The sequence below is a fragment of the Bufo gargarizans genome, chromosome 6, assembly GCF_014858855.1.
Source record: "Bufo gargarizans isolate SCDJY-AF-19 chromosome 6, ASM1485885v1, whole genome shotgun sequence".
In the NCBI taxonomy this organism is placed as follows: domain Eukaryota; kingdom Metazoa; phylum Chordata; class Amphibia; order Anura; family Bufonidae; genus Bufo; species Bufo gargarizans.
The window spans coordinates 102,587,488-102,605,742 of record NC_058085.1 but is presented as its reverse complement, the minus strand read 5'-3'; positions in this window follow the sequence as shown (position 1 = coordinate 102,605,742).

The following is an 18,255-nucleotide window of genomic DNA, read 5'->3' as shown; positions in this document are numbered from 1 at the left end:
ATGTGCCCCTTCACAGTAGTTATACCCAGATATGTGCCCCTTCACAGTAGTTATACCCAGATATGTGCCCCTTCACAATAAATATGCCAGATATGTGCCCCTTCACAGTAGTTATACCCAGATATGTGCTCCCTTGACAGGAGGTAAAAAAAAAAGTAAATAAAAAATGTGAATTCTCACCTAGTTCCTCCGATGATCACACCACATGGCTGCTCTGTGTAGTAGGGGTGGGTGCATGCCAGGAATCAGCCTCTGCTCCTCCTGCAGCGTGATATGATATCCTGCTGCTGCAACTGAGCTAAATGGTGAAGCAGGGAGCGGACGGCTCCCTGCTTCACCATTACAATCAAATGAGAGCGTGACATACCCCAGCTGTTCTCGGGTCTCGTGCCCCTGAAATCCGTGATGGTTGGGAGGTATGCTACTGAGTACACTGCAAGTGCAGATGTTTGGGTTTTAAACAAAAGCTAATGAAATGTTATCCTTTTTTACAGACATTTGAAAACATTTTTACAAATTGGCCAACCCCTTTACGCTCAATTAAAGTAATCTTCTAAAATGTCTGGGGGCATATGCCCTGAAGGCGGTTTTCAGGCAGACAATAGGAAACAAAGGACTCAATATGGATGTTTAAAATGGATAGACGGACAGAAAATGGATGTGTAATCCCCCAAATCTGGGGGTACTACTACTGTAAATGGTTTGCAGTGTAATGCAATGTAATCCCTGACTTAGTTTGACGTCCAGATTCCCTACTGGCCCTTCTACTACAAAGACTCTTCTAACTATCTCAATACCGACTGAATTTTTATCTATACAACTTTTTTCTTATCACCTTCCCTACATCGACTCAAATATATTTCTCATCCATATTTTTATCTATATATTTTTTATCCATACAAGGGGGTATGTTTTGCAATTATATTTTACTGGGGGGGCATTATGGTGGGCTTTATTAATCCCCCATGGTATGACCCCCTAGTAGCAGCACCGGCCTCTCCCTGCTCTGCTATCCCTCTGCCCCTTCTCCAAATCCTTATTATGAAATCTTTCTCATTAGGATAAAACACATCAGCTCCGCCGAGCCCCCGGCCAAGTGTGGAAGTGGCGACCGAGACCCCCAAGGGCCAAGCCAAGTAACTGTAAGTTTACATATGAAATATGTTTGTTATACACATATAGCCTACACTGTGCCACACAATATACAGTATACCGCTACACTGTGCCATACAATATACAGTATACTGCTACACTGTGCCACACAATATACAGTATACCCCTACACTGTGCCACAGAATATACAGTATACCTCTACACTGTGCCACACAATATACAGTATACCGCTACACTGTGCCATACAATATACAGTATACTGCTACACTGTGCCACAGAATATACAGTATACCGCTACACTGTGCCACAGAATATACAGTATACCTCTACACTGTGCCACACAATATACAGTATACGGCTACACTGTGCCACACAATATACAGTATATCTCTACACTGTGCCACACAATGTACAGTATACCTCTACACTGTGCCACACAATATACAGTATACCCCTACACTGTGCCACACAATATACAGTATACCGCTACACTGTGCCATACAATATACAGTATACTGCTACACTGTGCCACACAATATACAGTATACCCCTACACTGTGCCACAGAATATACAGTATACCTCTACACTGTGCCACACAATATACAGTATACCGCTACACTGTGCCATACAATATACAGTATACTGCTACACTGTGCCACAGAATATACAGTATACCGCTACACTGTGCCACAGAATATACAGTATACCTCTACACTGTGCCACACAATATACAGTATACCGCTACACTGTGCCACACAATATACAGTATATCTCTACACTGTGCCACACAATGTACAGTATACCTCTACACTGTGCCACACAATATACAGTATACCCCTACACTGTGCCACACAATATACAGTATACCGCTACACTGTGCCATACAATATACAGTATACCGCTACACTGTGCCATACAATATACAGTATACCGCTACACTGTGCCACAGAATATACATTATACCGCTACACTGTGCCACACAATATACAGTATACCGCTACACTGTGCCACACAATATACAGTATATCTCTACACTGTGCCACACAATGTACAGTATACTTCTACACTGTGCCACACAATATACAGTATACCTCTACACTGTGCCACACAATATACAGTATACCGCTACACTGTGCCACACAATATACAGTATATCTCTACACTGTGCCACACAATGTACAGTATACCGCTACACTGTGCCATACAATATACAGTATACCTCTACACTGTGCCACATAATATACAGTATACCGCTACACTGTGCCATACAATATACAGTATACCTCTACACTGTGCCACACAATATACAGTATACCTCTACACTGTGCCCCACAATATACAGTATACCTCTACACTGTGCCACCCAATATACAGTATACCGCTACACTGTGCCATACAATATACAGTATACCGCTACACTGTGCCATACAATATACAGTATACCGCTACACTGTGCCACACAATATACAGTATACCGCTACACTGTACCACAGAATATACAGTATACCTCTACACTGTGCCACACAATATACAGTATACCGCTACACTGTGCCACACAATATACAGTATATCTCTACACTGTGCCACACAATGTACAGTATACCTCTACACTGTGCCACACAATATACAGTATACCTCTACACTGTGCCACACAATATACAGTATACCGCTACACTGTGCCACACAATATACAGTATATCTCTACACTGTGCCACACAATGTACAGTATACCTCTACACTGCCATACAATATACAGTATACCTCTACACTGTGCCACACAATATACAGTATACCGCTACACTGTGCCCCACAATATACAGTATACCTCTACACTGTGCCACCCAATATACAGTATACCTCCACACTGTGCCACACAATATACAGTATACCGCTACACTGTGCCCCACAATATACAGTATACCTCTACACTGTGCCACCCAATATACAGTATACCTCCACACTGTGCCACACAATATACAGTATACCGCTACACTGTGCCATACAATATACAGTATACCGCTACACTGTGCCATACAATATACAGTATACCGCTACACTGTGCCATACAATATACAGTATACCGCTACACTGTGCCACACAATATACAGTATACCTCTACACTGTGCCACATAATATACAGTATACCGCTACACTGTGCCATACAATATACAGTATACCGCTACACTGTGCCATACAATATACAGTATACCGCTACACTGTGCCACACAATATACAGTATACCTCTACACTGTGCCCCACAATATACAGTATACTCTACACTGTGACACACAATATACAGTATACCTCTACACTGTGCCACACCATATACAGTATACCTCTACACTGTGCCACACCATATACAGTATACCTCTACACTGTGCCACACCATATACAGTATACCTCTACACTGTTCCACACAATATACAGTATACCTCTACACTGTGCCCCACAATATACAGTATGCCTCTACACTGTGCCCCACAATATACAGTATACCTCTACACTGTGCCACACAATATACAGTATACCGCTACACTGTGCCACACAATATACAGTATACCTCTACACTGTGCCACATAATATACAGTATACCGCTACACTGTGCCATACAATATACAGTATACCGCTACACTGTGCCACACAATATACAGTATACCGCTACACTGTGCCACACAATATACAGTATACCGCTACACTGTGCCCCACAATGTACAGTATACCGCTACACTGTGCCCCACAATGTACAGTATACCGCTACACTGTGCCACATAATATACAGTATACCGCTACACTGTGCCATACAATATACAGTATACCGCTACACTGTGCCGCACAATATACAGTATACTCTACACTGTGCCACACAATATACAGTATACAGCTACACTGTGCCATACAATATACAGTATACCGCTACACTGTGCCGCACAATATACAGTATACCTCTACACTCTGCCACCCAATATGCAGTATACCGCTACACTGTGCCATACAATATACAGTATACCTCTACACTGTGCCGCACAATATACAGTATACCTTTATACTGTGTAGGGGTTATACTGTTTATTGTACAGCATGGCACAGAGGTTATATTGTCCGGCATGGTGTAACCGCCATACATTTTATGTACAGTATACAGTTATCCGCCTTGCCATCTATGCTTTCAATCTGGTTTTATATGTTACTTGTTTTTTGTACATTTACTTGCGTGTATTAGTTGAGACCTGCTGTGATTGGGTTTTAGTTAGTTATTAAATGCTAACATGACCGTTTTTTGGTTTTGCACATTATTGATGATTGTATTTCATGACTACTCTTCTAAGGGTATTGCCTTCCTTTATACTGCAGTTCTCCTGTACCACTCTGCCTGCCACTTTTAGCAGTTTAAGCAGTAATTTATTATTTTCTTTTGCTCTCAATAAATCTTGTGTTAAAGGGAACCTGTCATCGAGATTTTGTGTATAGAGCTGAGGACATGAGTCAGATTTGCAAAAAATTGCCTGGTCCTTAAGGTGAAATAGGGCTGAGTCCTTAACCCCTTAGTGACTGTTTGGGCCTTTATGACCAAGCGTTTTTCTTCCTTTTTTTTATGGTCTCGTTCCAAGAGCTATAACTTTTTTATTTTTTCGTCTATATAGCTTTATGAGGGTTTTTTTTTTTACGGGACAAGTTGTAGTTTTTAATGGCACCATTTTGGGGTACACATAACTTTCTGATTAACTTTTATTAACTCTTTTTGGGAGGGAGATGGGAAAAAATAGCAATACTGCCACTGCGTTTTTACATTATAAATTTTACGGCGTTCATTTTTCGGTACAAATAACATAATATCTTTATTCTCTGGGTCAGTACTATTACAGTGATACTAAATACTTATACATTTTTTTACGTTTGACTATTTTTTTCCCAATAAAACCCCTTTTATTAACCAAAAAAATGATTTTGCATTGCCACTTCACAAGACCCATAACTTTTTTTTTTCTTTTTCTATGGAGTTGTGTGAGGGCTTGATTTTTAAGGGTCAACTTGTATTTTTCATTGGTATCATTTTGGAGTAAATGGCGCTTTTTGATCGCTTGTTATTACGTTTTTTTCGGTGGAAACTAAGAATAAATTAGAAATTCTGTCTTTTTTTTTTTTACGGCGTTCACCATAGGGGATAATTTATGTAATATTTATGTAGTCCGGGTCGTTACGGACGCGGCAATACCAAACATATGGGGGATATTTTCTTTTTGCAATATTTTCAATGGAAAAAAAAGCATATTTTTTTATTTTATGGATTTTTTTTATTTCATAAATGTGTATTTTTTTTTCTATTTTTTTTTTTACTACTTAAAAGTCCCACAAGGGGACGATAATATACAGTATTTTGATTGCTTTGAAAATGTAATACATTATCTCTATAACCACTTCAGCCCCGCTAGGTGAAACCCCCTTCATGACCAGGCCACTTTTTACACTTCGGCACTACACTACTTTCACCGTTTATCGCTCGGTCATGCAACTTACCACCCAAATGAATTTTACCTCCTTTTCTTCTCACTAATGGAGCTTTCATTTGGTGGTATTTTATTGCTGCTGACATTTTTACTTTTTTTGTTATTAATCAAAATGTAACGATTTTTTTGCAAAAAAATGACATTTTTCACTTTCAGCTGTGAAATTTTGCAAAAAAAACGACATCCATATATAAATTTTTCGCTAAATTTATAGTTCTACATGTCTTTGATAAAAAAAAAATGTTTGGGCAAAAAAAAAATGGTTTGGGTAAAAGTTATAGCATTTACAAACTATGGTACAAAAATGTGAATTTCCGCTTTTTGAAACGGCTCTGATTTTCTGAGCACCTGTCATGTTTCCTGAGGTTCTACAATGCCCAAACAGTAGAAAAACCCCACAAATGACCCCATTTCGGAAAGTAGACACCCTAAGGTATTCGCTGATGGGCATAGTGAGTTCATAGAACTTTTTATTTTTTGTCACAAGTTAGCGGAAAATGATGATGATTTTTTTTTTTTTTTTCTTACAAAGTCTCATATTCCACTAACTTGCGACAAAAAATAAAAAATTCTAGGAACTCACCATGCCCCTCACAGAATACCTTGGGGTGTCTTCTTTCCAAAATGGGGTCACTTGTGGCGTAGTTATACTGCCCTGGCAATTTAGGGGCCCAAATGTGTGAGAAGAACTTTGCAATCAAAATGTGTAAGAAATGACCGGTGAAATCTGAAAGGTGCACTTTGGAATATGCGCCCCTTTGCCCACCTTGGCAGCAAAAAAGTGTCACACATGTGGTATCGCCGTACTCAGGAGAAGTTGGGGAATGTGTTTTGGGGTGTCATTTTACATATACCCATGCTGGGTGAGAGAAATATCTTGGCAAAAGACAACTTTTCCCATTTTTTTATACAAAGTTGGCATTTGACCAAGATATTTTTCTCACCCAGCATGGGTATATGTAAAATGACACCCCAAAACACATTGCCCAACTTCTCCTGAGTACGGCGATAGCAGATGTGTCACACTTTTTTGCTGCCAAGGTGGGCAAAGGGGCACATATTCCAAAGTGCACCTTTCGGATTTTGCAGGGCATTTTTTACACATTTTGATTGCAAAGTTCTTCTCACACATTTGGGCCCCTAAATTGCCAGGGCAGTATAACTACGCCACAAGTGACCCCATTTTGGAAAGAAGACACCCTAAGGTATTCCGTGAGGGGCACTGCGAGTTCCTAGAATTTTTTATTTTTTGTCACAAGTTAGCGGAAAATGATGATTTTTTTTTTTTCTCTTTTTTCCTTACAAAGTCTCATATTCCACTAACTTGCGACAAAAAATAAAAAATTCTAGGAACTCGCCATGCCCCTCACGGAATACCATGGGGTGTCTTCTTTCCAAAATGGGGTCACTTGTGGCGTAGTTATACTGCCCTGGCAATTTAGGGGCCCAAATGTGTGAGAAGTACTTTGCAATCAAAATCTGTAAAAAATGACCGGTGAAATCCGAAAGGTGCACTTTGGAATATGTGCCCCTTTGCCCACCTTGGCATCAAAAAAGTGTCACACATCTGGTATCGCCGTACTCAGGAGAAGTTGGGGAATGTGTTTTGGGCTGTCATTTTACATATACCCATGCTGGGTGAGAGAAATATCTTGGCAAAAGACAACTTTTCCAATTTTTTTATACAAAGTTGGCATTTGACCAAGATATTTTTCTCACCCAGCATGGGTATATGTAAAATGACACCCCAAAACACATTGCCCAACTTCTCCTGAGTACGGCGATACCAGATGTGTCACACTTTTTTGCTGCCAAGGTGGGCAAAGGGGCACATATTCCAAAGTGCACCTTTCGGATTTTGCAGGGCATTTTTTACACATTTTGATTGCAAAGTTCTTCTCACACATTTGGGCCCCTAAATTGCCAGGGCAGTATAACTACGCCACAAGTGACCCCATTTTGGAAAGAAGACACCCCAAGGTATTCCGTGAGGGGCACTGCGAGTTCCTAGAATTTTTTATTTTTTGTCGCAAGTTAGTGGAATATGAGACTTTGTAAGGAAAAAAGAAAAAAAAAAGAAAAATCATCATTTTCCGCTAAATTGTGACAAAAAATAAAAAATTCTAGGAACTCGCCGTGCCCCCCACGGAATACCTTGGGGTGTCTTCTTTCCAAAATGGGGTCACTTGTGGCGTAGTTATACTGCCCTGGCAATTTAGGGGCCCAAATGTGTAAGAAGTACCTTGAAATCAAAATGTGTAAAAAATGGCCTGCGAAATCTGAAAGGTGCCCCTTTGCCCACCTTGGCTGCAAAAAAGTGTCACACATGTGGTATCGCCGTACTCAGGAGAAGTTGGGGAATGTGTTTTGGGGGGTCATTTTACATATACCCATGCTGGGTGAGAGAAATATCTTGGCAAAAGACAACTTTTCCCATTTTTTTTATACAAAGTTGGCATTTGACCAAGATACTTTTCTCACCCAGCATGGGTATATGTAAAATGACACCCCAAAACACATTCCCCAACTTCTCCTGAGTACGGCGATACCAGATGTGTGACACTTTTTTGCAGCCTAGATGCGCAAAGGGGCCAAAATTCCTTTTAGGAGGGCATTTTTAGACATTTGGATCCCAGACTTCTTCTCACACTTTCGGGCCCCTAAAAAGCCAGGGCAGTATAAATACCCCACATGTGACCCCACTTTGGAAAGAAGACACCCCGAGGTATTCAATGAGGGGCCTGGCGAGTTCCTAGAATTTTTTTTTTTTTTGCATAAGTTAGCGGATATTGATTTTTTTTGTTTTTTTTCTCACAAAGTCTCACTTTCCGCTAACTTAGGACAAAAATTTCAATCTTTCATGGACTCAATATGCCCCTCACGGAATACCTTGGGGTGTCTTCTTTCCGAAATGGGGTCACATGTGGGGTATTTATACTGCCCTGGCTTTTTAGGGGCCCTAAAGCGTGAGAAGTCTGGAATATAAATGTCTAAAAATGTTTACGCATTTGGATTCCGTGAGGGATATGGTGCGTCCATGTGAGATTTTATTTTTTGACACAAGTTAGTGGAATATGAGACTTTGTAAGAAAAAACGAAAACAAAAACAAACAAAAAATTTCCGCTAACTTGTGCCAAAAAAAATGGCTGAATGGAGCCTTACCAGGGGGGGAGTGATCAATGACAGGGGGGTGATCAATGACAGGGGGGTGATCACCCATATAGACTCCCTGATCACCCCCTGTCATTGATCACCCCCCCCTGTAAGGCTCCATTCAGACATCCGCATGATTTTTTTACGGATCCATGGATACATGGATCGGATCCACAAAACGCATGCGGACGTCTGAATGGAGCCTTACAGGGGGGTTATCAATGACAGGGGGTGATCAGGGTAATCACCCCCCTGTCACTGATCACCCCCCCTGTAAGGCTCCATTCAGACGTCCGCATGATTTTTACGGATCCATGGATACATGGATCGGATCCACAGAACGCATGCGGACGTCTGAATGGAGCCTTACAGGGGGGTTATCAATGACAGGGGGTGATCAGGGTAATCAGGGTGATCACCCCCCTGTCACTGATCACCCCCCCTGTAAGGCTCCATTCAGACATCCGCATGATTTTTTACGGATCCATGGATACATGGATCGGATCCACAAAACGCATGCGGACGTCTGAATGGAGCCTTACAGGGGGGTTATCAATGACAGGGGGTGATCAGGGTAATCAGGGTGATCACCCCCCTGTCACTGATCACCCCCCTGTAAGGCTCCATTCAGACATCCGCATGATTTTTTACGGATCCATGGATACATGGATCGGATCCACAGAACGCATGCGGACGTCTGAATGGAGCCTTACAGGGGGGTTATCAATGACAGGGGGTGATCAGGGTAATCAGGGTGATCACCCCCCTGTCACTGATCACCCCCCCTGTAAGGCTCCATTCAGACATCCGCATGATTTTTTACGGATCCATGGATACATGGATCGGATCCACAAAACGCATGCGGACGTCTGAATGGAGCCTTACAGGGGGGTTATCAATGACAGGGGGTGATCAGGGTAATCAGGGTGATCACCCCCCTGTCACTGATCACCCCCCCTGTAAGGCTCCATTCAGACATCCGCATGATTTTTTACGGATCCATGGATACATGGATCGGATCCACAGAACGCATGCGGACGTCTGAATGGAGCCTTACAGGGGGGTTATCAATGACAGGGGGTGATCAGGGTAATCAGGGTGATCACCCCCCTGTCACTGATCACCCCCCCTGTAAGGCTCCATTCAGACATCCGCATGATTTTTTACGGATCCATGGATACATGGATCGGATCCACAGAGCGCATGCGGACGTCTGAATGGAGCCTTACAGGGGGGTTATCAATGACAGGGGGTGATCAGGGTAATCAGGGTGATCACCCCCCTGTCACTGATCACCCCCCCTGTAAGGCTCCATTCAGACATCCGCATGATTTTTTACGGATCCATGGATACATGGATCGGATCCACAGAACGCATGCGGACGTCTGAATGGAGCCTTACAGGGGGGTTATCAATGACAGGGGGTGATCAGGGTAATCAGGGTGATCACCCCCCTGTCACTGATCACCCCCCCTGTAAGGCTCCATTCAGACGTCCGCATGATTTTTACGGATCCATGGATCGGATCCGTAAAAATCATGCGGACGTCTGAATGGAGCCTGACAGGGGGGTGATCAATGACAGGGGGTGATCAGGGAGTGTATATGGGTGATCACCCCCCTGTAAGGCTCCATTCAGACGTCCGCATGATTTTTACGGATCCATGGATACATGGATCGGATCCGTAAAAATCATGCGGACGTCTGAATGGAGCCTGACAGGGCGGTGATCAATGACAGGGGGTGATCAGGGAGTGTATATGGGTGATCACCCGCCTGTCATTGATCACCCCCCTGTAAGGCTCCATTCAGACGTCCGCATGATTTTTACGGATCCATGGATACATGGATCGGATCCGTAAAAATCATGCGGACGTCTGAACGGAGCCTGACAGGGGGGTGATCAATGACAGGGCGGTGATCAATGACAGGGGGGTGATCAGGGAGTTTATATGGGGTGATCAGGGGTTTATAAGGGGTTAATAAGTGACGGGGGGGGGGGTGTAGTGTAGTGTAGTGTGGTGTTTGGTGGGACTGTACTGACCTACCTGAGTCCTCTGGTGGTCGATCCTAACAAAAGGGACCACCAGAGGACCAGGTAGGAGGTATATTAGACGCTGTTATGAAAACAGCGTCTAATATACCTGTTAGGGGTTAAAAAATTCGGATCTCCAGCCTGCCAGCGAGCGATCGCCGCTGGCAGGCTGGAGATCCACTCGCTTACCTTCCGTTCCTGTGAGCGCGCGCGCCTGTGTGCGCGCGTTCACAGGAAATCTCGCGTCTCGCGAGATGACGCGCCGATGCGTCCAGGAGGAGAAAAGCAACCACCTTCCGGACGCATCGGCGCGTTAGGCGGTCCGGAGGTGGTTAAAGCATTACATTTCAATAGCAATGCATTTCAAACCTTTACCAGCAGGTGGCGCCAGAGAGGCACAGCCTGCTGGAGAGAACTGAAGACAGGCTCGGGGCCCTGAACGGAAGCAAGGTAAGCTTCCGAACACATCAGCACCCCGCAATCTTATTTTCGGGATGCTGTTGGGAGACAGAGGGAGTCCGCTCCCTCTGTCACCACTTTACATGCAGCGGGCGCCATTGCGCCCGGCATGTAAAGGGTTAAACAGCCCGGATCGGCACTCCTGCCGGTCGGGGCTGTTAGAGCAGGGCCCCGGCTCTCATGTGAGAGCCGGGTCCGTGCTCCCCGCTGCACGGGGGAGCCGTGCAGCGCTTAGACCGGGCCGCCGTAAAAACGCGGGGGCCCAGCCTAAGGCCCCTTAGTGACCGCCGTGAAAACACGTATGGGTGGTCACTAAGGGGTTAAGGGGTTAAAGGGAACCCGTCACCGGGATTTTGTGTATAAAGCTGAGGACATGGGTTGCTAGATGACCGCTATCACATCCGCAATACCCAGTCCCCATAGCTCTGTGTGCTTTTATTGTGTAAAATAAAACTATTTGATACATATGCAAATTAACCTGAGATTAGTCCTGTCCCTGAGATAAGTCACACTTTTTGTGATGTAAGGTGACCAAAAATGGTTTATTTAGCACAGTTTTTATTAAAACATTTTTACGGTGTTCATCTGAGGGGTTAGGTCATGTGATATTTGTATAGAGCTGGTCGATTCGGACGCGGCGATACCTAATATGTATACTTTTTTTAATTTATGTAAGTTTTACACAAGAATATCATTTTTTAAACAAAAAAAAATCATGTTTTAGTGTCTCCTTATTCTGAGAGCCATAGTTTTTTCAGTTTTTGGGCGATTATCTTAGGTAGGGTCTCATTTTTTGCGGGATGAGATGACTGTTTGATTGGCACTATTTTGGGGTGCATATGACTTTTTAATCGCTTGCTATTACACTTTTTGTGATGTAAGGTGACAAAAAATTGTTTATTTAGCACAGTTTTTATTTTTTACGGTGTTTATCTGAGGGGTTAGGTCATGTGATATTTTTATAGAGCCGGTCGATACGAATGCGACGATACCAAATATGTATACTTTTTTTTTTATTTATGTAAGTTTTACACAATAAAAGCTTTTTTTAAAACAAAAAAAATGATGTTTTAGTGTCTCCATATTCTGAGCCATAGTTTTTTTTTTTTTTTGGGCGACTCTCTCAGGTATGAGGTGACGGTTAGATTGTTACTATTTTGGTGGGCAAACACCTTTTTGATCGCTTGCTGTTGTACTTTTTGTGATGTAAGGTGACAAAAAAATTGTTTATTTAGCACAGTTTTTGTGTTTTATATTTTACGGTGTTCATCGGAGGGGTTAGGTCATGTGATATGTTTATAGATACCTAATATGTATACTTTTTCCCCCTATTTTTTTACCAATTGTTTTTGTTTATTTTTACTTGAAACTTTTAATTTTTTGGGGGAAAAACTGTCACGAGGGTGTCAAGAGCCACGCCTGACTCCGTTGTACCCGGGGTCAGGAGGTCGCAGCGGTTGGCTGCGCGCTCTATGTAAGATAGGGATGTTTCCTTATTGTAGCTTTCTGGGTTTGCTTTGCAAACCCCTTTTGGCTCACTCAGGGATCCGTAGCTCCTTCTCTCAGCTGTTCCTTGTCCAGCACTCCCAATCCTCCTTATATTCCCCTCTCACACTTCTCTGGTTGCCAGATATAGAGCTTCCTGCCTGGACATCTATTCTGACCCACTGGAGCTGTGTTGCTGCGTTCTATGATTGTTGCTTTAGAACGCTACCCTCCGGATCCCTGTTGGACCTTTGTGGACAGTTGTTGTCGTCCACCTGGGTGTTTGTGTTTGTCTGTCCTCTTCCTGGTGTTTCCCTCTTAGTGCAGTGGTGAGGACTAGCGATCCCACCGGCCCGTTCATTATCTAGGGTTCATTTCAGGGAAAGCCAGGGTTTAGGCACGTGATCGCCGCACGGGTGAGGAACCCGTCTAGGGACGTCAGGGCAGTCAGGTGCCAGCCGCAAGGAGAGTTAGGGGTCACCACCTTTCCCTCTCCCTTGGGCAGGACTTTCCCTTTTTCCTCCCTGTGCGTGTTGCCGGTCATTACATTATATCTGGCCCTTTTTTTTTTTACCTACTTAGAATCCAGTATGGATCCAATTGCTGCTCTGTCCGAACAATTTCATGGCCTGTATTTGGAGGTGGCAGGATTGAAGGCGTCGGTCCTCCAGCAACAGCAGCAATTACAACAGACCGCAAGCCCAGCGGTTGCTACTGGTAACCAGGTTGTTGCGGAACCCAAGGTCCCTCTCCCTGACAGATTTTCTGGGGGAAGGGACAAGTTTTTGACTTTCCATGAGGCCTGTAAATTATACTTTAAACTGCGTCCTTACTCCTCTGGTAATGAAGAACAGCGGGTGGGTGTTGTTATTTCCCTGCTGCAGGGGGACCCGCAGTCCTGGGCGTTCTATTTACCTACTGATTCTCAGGCGCTTCGGTCAGTGGATGAGTTTTTCGGGGCCTTGGGTCTCATATATGACGACCCTGACCGAGTCGCACTGGCTGAATCAAAATTACGGAGACTCCTACAAGGAGAGCGGCCGGTAGAGGGGTATTGCTCTGACTTCCGTAGGTGGGCTACGGATACCCAATGGAACGACCCGGCTCTCAGGAGTCAGTTCTGCTCTGGGTTATCCGAAAGGGTTAAGGATGCGCTTGCATTGTATGAGACCCCCTTTTCCCTTGATGCAGTTATGTCCCTTTCTATCCGTATAGATAGACGCCTTAGGGACAGGTTGAAAAAACCGGAGCCATTGGTAACCCCTCCCAAGCAGCAGTTAGTCAGTACGGACTTAGACGAGCCTATGCAGCTAGGAGGAACTACTCGTCAAGCCCGTCCTCCTGAGGTTCGCCGTAGGCGTGTTTTTTTTTTTTTTTTTTTGTGGGGAGAGGGGTCATTTCATTAATGTCTGTCCTTCTTTCCTCAGAAACAAAAAAACGTCGGAAAACTACTAACCCCAGGCTGTGTGGAGGATGTCAGCCGGGGGGTATACGTTTCCTCCATACGTACATCGCAATTTGTGTTGCCAGCGGTTATTGTTTTTGGTGATAAGACAGAGACCATTTCTTTCTTTCTAGACAGTGGAGCAGGGGTAAATTTGATAGATGCCCATTTTGCCCGCACTATGGGTTTGTCTCTGTGTACACTACAGAGACCTATTCCCATATTTGCTATTGATTCTGCTCCTCTGTCTCAGAGAAATCTCACCCACATTGTTCATAATTTACACCTTCGGGTAGGGGATCACCATAACGAGATGCTCTCATGTTTTGTTCTGGAGGGGCTTCCCGCTCCGGTAGTGCTGGGTCTTCCCTGGTTGGTAGCGCACAATCCAGTGGTGGATTGGCAGGCCAGGGAGATATTGGAGTGGAGTGAGCCGTGCAGAGAAAATTGCTTAAATAGCAATTGCTTAGTCGCCTCCATAGCTACCCTACCTACATTTGTTTCGGACTTTGAGGAAGTTTTTTCTGAAAGGGGTTGTCAGAAGTTACCACCTCATCGTCCTTATGATTGCCCGGTTAACCTTATTCCCGGCGCAAAATTACCCAAGACCAGGTTATATAATATTTCAGGTCCAGAGAGACAAGGCATGAAGGATTATATCTCCGAGAGTTTGGCTAAGGGACACATCAGACCCTCTTCTTCACCCGTGGCTGCAGGGTTTTTCTTAGTTAAAAAGAAAGATGGGGGCCTGCGTCCTTGTCTAGATTTTCGTGAATTAAATCGGATAACCATCCGAGACCCATACCCTCTTCCTCTCATTCCTGACCTGTTTAACCAGATTGCGGGTGCTAGGTGGTTCTCCAAACTCGATCTTAGGGGGGCCTACAATCTGATTCGTATTAAAGAGGGGGATGAGTGGAAAACAGCTTTTAACACCCCTGAGGGGCATTATGAAAATCTAGTTATGCCTTTCGGCCTGACCAATGCTCCTGCCGTCTTTCAACATTTCGTTAATGACATTTTTAGTCATCTAATCGGCAGGTTTGTGGTAATATACCTAGATGATATCTTAATTTATTCGTCTGATCTGAGAACACATGAGGAGCATGTCAGACAAGTACTACAGGTCCTACGGACGAATGAATTATATGCTAAAATTGAAAAATGTGTTTTTGCCGTTCAGGAGATACAATTCCTAGGTTATTATTTATCTGCGTCAGGTTTCCGTATGGATCCTAGGAAGGTCCAGGCAATTTTGGATTGGGATCTTCCTGAGAACCTCAAAGCACTACAACAGTTCTTGGGCTTCGCGAATTTCTATAGGAAATTCATTAAAAATTATTCGGTGATCGTAAAACCCCTTACTGACATGACTAGGAAGGGGACTGGTTTTTCTAAATGGTCTGACACCGCTAAAGTTGCTTTTTCCTCTCTAAAAGAGAGGTTTACCTCAGCACCTGTACTAGTCCAACCTGATGTCTCTCAGCCTTTTATTGTTGAAGTCGATGCATCAGAGGTGGGAGTGGGGGCTGTACTGTCTCAGGGTCCGTCTCCTGGCAAATGGCGTCCTTGTGCTTTCTTTTCTAAAAAACTATCTGCAGCAGAACAGAACTACGATATTGGCAATAGGTAACTGTTAGCTATTAAACTTGCGTTTGAGGAGTGGCGTCACTTTTTAGAGGGGGCAGTCCACCCCGTCACTGTGTTTACGGACCACAAAAATCTGCTGTACCTCGAATCAGCTAAGCGTCTCACCCCTAGACAGGCTAGGTGGTCGCTATTTTTAACCAGGTTTAACTTTGTGATTACCTATCGTCCTGGGGTAAAGAATACCAAGGCTGATGCACTATCTCGTAGTTTCCCTGGAGGGGGTAATGTGAGTGATCTGGTACCCATTCTACAAAGAGGAGTGGTTGTCTCTGCGGTACACTCTGCTTTGGAGGGGAAGGTGTTAGAGGCCCAGGGGGACGCCCCGGTCTCTTGCCCCTCAGAGAAATTGTTTGTACCGTTGAACCTACGTCTCAAATTATTAAAGGAACATCAGAATTCGGCACTTGCTGGGCACCCGGGTGGTAAAGCAACCTTAGAGCTAGTGTCTCGTCGTTTTTGGTGGCCAAGGTTGCGTCAGGATGTATTGGATTTTGTGTCTTCTTGTTCTACCTGTGCGCGCGCAAAAGTTTCACATACACGTCCTGCAGGGTCTCTATTACCACTCGTCATTCCCAATAGACCATGGACACATCTGTCTATGGATTTTATCACTGACTTACCTTTGTCTGCGGGTAAAACAGTTATTTTGGTAGTAGTGGACAGGTTTAGCAAAATGGCACACTTCATTGCGTTACCCGCACTACCTAATGCTAAAACTCTTGCTCAGGTATTCGTCAGTGAAATCGTGAAGCTTCACGGGGTCCCCTCCGATGTTGTTTCGGATCGGGGAACCCAGTTTATTTCTAAATTTTGGAAAGCTTTTTGTTCCCGTTTGGGGGTTCACTTGTCCTTTTCCTCAGCTTTCCATCCTCAGTCGAATGGACAGACTGAGCGTACCAACCAAAACCTGGAGACATATCTAAGATGTTTTGTGTCTGAAAACCAAGAGTTGTGGTCGTCATATTTACCGTTAGCTGAGTTTGCCATAAATAATCGCCATCAGGAATCCACTGGCAAGTCACCATTTCTTGGTGCATATGGTTTTCATCCCCAATTCTGTACTTTCAAAGAGGGGGGGTCTTCTGGGGTTCCCGAAGAGGAACGGTTTTCGTTATCTCTTTTCATCGGTATGGCAGAAGGTGCAAGCTAACTTGAAAAATATGGGAGGTAAATACAAATGCATGGCTGATAAGAGATGGTCGCCAGGTCCGGACCTAGGAGTGAATGACTGTGTGGTTATCTACTAGGAATATCAAATTGAAGGTTCCCTCTTGGAAACTGGGTCCTAGGTTTATTGGTCCTTACAAGATTGTAGCCATCATCAACCCCGTGGCTTTTCGCCTGGAGTTACCTCAGACTTTTAAAATCCATAATGTCTTTCATAAGTCGTTACTCCAAAAATATGTTCCACCTCTAGAACCGTCACCGCTGCCACCCCCTCCTGTTGTCGTGGATGGTAATTTAGAATTTCAGATATCCAAAATTATTAATTCTCATCGGGTCCGCCGCTCTCTCCAATATCTGGTGCACTGGAGAGGTTACGGTCCCGAGGAAAGAATGTGGGTTCCTGCGTCTGAGGTAAACGCCGACAGGCTAGTTCGGATTTTTCATGCCTCTCATCCTGAGAGACCTGGTCCTGAGTGTCCGGAGGCCCCTCGTAGAGAGGGGGGTACTGTCACGAGGGTGTCAAGAGCCACGCCTGACTCCGTTGTACCCGGGGTCAGGAGGTCGCAGCGGTTGGCTGCGCGCTCTATGTAAGATAGGGATGTTTCCTTATTGTAGCTTTCTGGGTTTGCTTTGCAAACCCCTTTTGGCTCACTCAGGGATCCGTAGCTCCTTCTCTCAGCTGTTCCTTGTCCAGCACTCCCAATCCTCCTTATATTCCCCTCTCACACTTCTCTGGTTGCCAGATATAGAGCTTCCTGCATGGACATCTATTCTGACCCACTGGAGCTGTGTTGCTGCGTTCTATGATTGTTGCTTTAGAACGCTACCCTCCGGATCCCTGTTGGACCTTTGTGGACAGTTGTTGTCGTCCACCTGGGTGTTTGTCTGTGTTTGTCTGTCCTCTCCCTGGTGTTTCCCTCTTAGTGCAGTGGTGAGGACTAGCGATCCCACCGGCCCGTTCATTATCTAGGGTTCATTTCAGGGAAAGCCAGGGTTTAGGCACGTGATCGCTGCACGGGTGAGGAACCCGTCTAGGGACGTCAGGGCAGTCAGGTGCCAGCCGCAAGGAGAGTTAGGGGTCACCAACTTTCCCTCTCCCTTGGGCAGGACTTTCCCTTTTTCCTTCCTGTGCGTGTTGCCGGTCATTACAAAAACTTTTTTCAACATTTTTTTTCACTTTATTTTTTTGTCCCACTTTGGGACTTGAACTTTTGGGGGTCTAATCCTTTACAATGCATTCCAA